Source organism: Arachis duranensis, chromosome 1, assembly GCF_000817695.3.
Source record: "Arachis duranensis cultivar V14167 chromosome 1, aradu.V14167.gnm2.J7QH, whole genome shotgun sequence".
Lineage (NCBI taxonomy): Eukaryota > Viridiplantae > Streptophyta > Magnoliopsida > Fabales > Fabaceae > Arachis > Arachis duranensis.
In genome coordinates, this window is record NC_029772.3 from 69,090,496 (window position 1) to 69,093,137 (window position 2,642).

The window sequence follows — 2,642 nt, forward strand, 5'->3', positions numbered from 1 at the left end:
TGAGGCTCCATGAGAGCCCACTGTCAAGCTACTGACATTAAAGAAGCACTTGTTGGGAGGCAACCCAATGTTATATTTATCTATTTTTCCTTTGTTATTTTATGTTTTCTGTAGGTTGATGATCATGGGAAGTCACAAAATCAATTGAAAAAGCAAAAACAGAATAAAAAACAGAAAGAAAAATAGCACACCCTGGAGGAAGACCTTGCTGGCGTTTAAACGCCAGTAAGGGCAGCAAATGGGCGTTTAACGCCCAGTCTGGCACCATTCTGGGCATTTAACGCCAGAAAGAGGCACCAGACTGGCGTTAAACGCCAGGAAAGGGCAAGAAGTTGGCGTTAAATGCCAGAAATGGGCACTAGCCCGGCGTTTAACGCCAGAATTGGCATAAAGAGCATTTTTGCTCGCCACTTGGTGCAGGGATGAATTTTCCTTGACACCTCAGGATCTGTAGACCCCACAGGATCCCCACCTACCCCACCACACTCTCTCTTCTTCACCCATTCACCAATCACCTCAATACCTCTTCCCCAAAAACCTCTCACCCATCAAATCCCATCTTTTCTCTTCACCACTCACATCCATCCTTCATAAAACCCCACCTACCTCACCATTCAAATTCAAAACACTTTCCCTCCCAAACCCACCCTCACATAGCCGAACCTTACCTCTCTCTCCACTCCTATATAAACCCATCTTCACTCCTTCATTTTCACACAACCTAAACACTACTTATTCCTCTTAGCCGAACCACAAAGCCTCCTCAATCTCCTTCATTTCTTCTTCTTCTACTCTCTTCTTTCTTCTTTTGCTCGAGGACGAGCAAACCTTTTAAGTTTGGTGTGGTAAAAGCATTGCTTTTTGTTTTTTCATAACCATTTATGGCATCCAAGGCCAGAGAAACCACTAGAAAGAGGAAAGGGAAGGCAAAAGCTTCCACCTCCGAGTCATGGGAGATGGAGAGATTCATCTCAAGGGTACATCAAGACCACTTCTATGAAGTTGTGGCCATGAAGAAGGTGATTCCCAAGGTCCCTTTCAAACTCAAAAAGGGTAAATATCCGGAGATCCGACATGAGATCCGAAGAAGAGGTTGGGAAGTTCTTACCAACCCCATTCAACAAGTCGGAATCTTAATGGTTCAAGAGTTCTATGCCAATGCATGGACCACCAAGAACCATGATCAAAGTGTGAACCCGGACCCAAAGAATTGTCTTACAATGGTTCGGGGAAAATACTTAGATTTTAGTCCGGAAAATGTAAGGTTGGCATTCAACTTGTCCATGATGCAAGGATATGAACACCCTTACGCTAGAAGGGTCAACTTTGATCAAAGGTTAGACCAAGTCCTCATAGACATCTGTGAAGAGGGCGCTCAATGGAAGAGAGATTCAAGAGGGAAGCCGGTTCAACTGAGAAGGCATGACCTCAAGCCCGTGGCTAAAGGATGGTTGGAGTTTATCCAATGCTCAATCATTCCGACTAGCAACCGGTCCGAAGTTACTCTAGACCAGGCTATCATGATTCATAGCATCATGATTGGAGAGGAAGTAGAAGTTCATGAGGTTATATCCCAAGAACTTTATAAGGTGGCGGACAAGTCCTCTACCTTGGCAAGGTTAGCCTTTCCTCATCTCATTTGTCACTTCTGTTATTCAGTTGGAGTTGACATAGAGGGAGACACCCTCATTGATGAGGACAAGCCCATCACTAAGAAAAGGATGGAGCAAACAAGAGACCCCTCTCATCATGAAATCCTGAGATGCCTCAAGGGATGCACTTTCCTCCACAAAACTATTGGGAGCAAATTAATACCTCCCTAGGAGAATTGAGTTCCAACATGGGACAACTAAGGGTGGAGCACCAAGAACATTCCATCCTCCTCCATGAAATTAGAGAAGATCAAAGAATCATGAAAGAGGATGCAACAAAGGCAAGGAAGAGACATTAAGGAGCTCAAGCACTCCATAAGATCTTCAAGAGGAAGAACAAGCCGCCATCACTAAGGTGGACCCGTTCTTTAATCTCCTTGTTCTTTATTTTTCTGTTTTTCGAAAAATCATGCTTATGTCTATTCATGTTTGTGTCTTATGATTATTAGTGTCTTAGTGTCTATGCCTTAAAGTTATGAATGTCCTATGAATCCATCACCTTTCTTGAATGAAAAATGTTCTTAATTTAAAAAGAGAAGAACTGCATGAATTTTAAATTTTATAACAGATTAATTATTTTGATGTGGTGGCAATATTTTGGTTTCTGAATGTATGCCTGAACAGTGCATAAATATTTTGAATTTGTTGTTCATGAATGTTGGCTGTTGAAAGAATGATGAAAAAGGAGACATGTTACTGAGGATCTGAAAAATCATAAAAATGATTCTTGAAGCAAGAAAAAGCAGTGAATACAAAAAAGGAAAGAGGAAAACGAAAAAAAAGAGAAAGAGAGAGAAAAACGAAAAAAAAAATAAAGTTGTGATTTAAAGCAAAAAGAGTGTGCTTAAGAACCCTGGACACCTCTAATTGGGGACTCTAGCAAAGCTGAGTCACAATCTGAAAAGGTTCACCCAGTTATGTGTCTGTGGCATGTATGTATCTGGTGGTAATACTGGAAGACAGAGTGCTTTGGGCCACGGCCAAGACTCA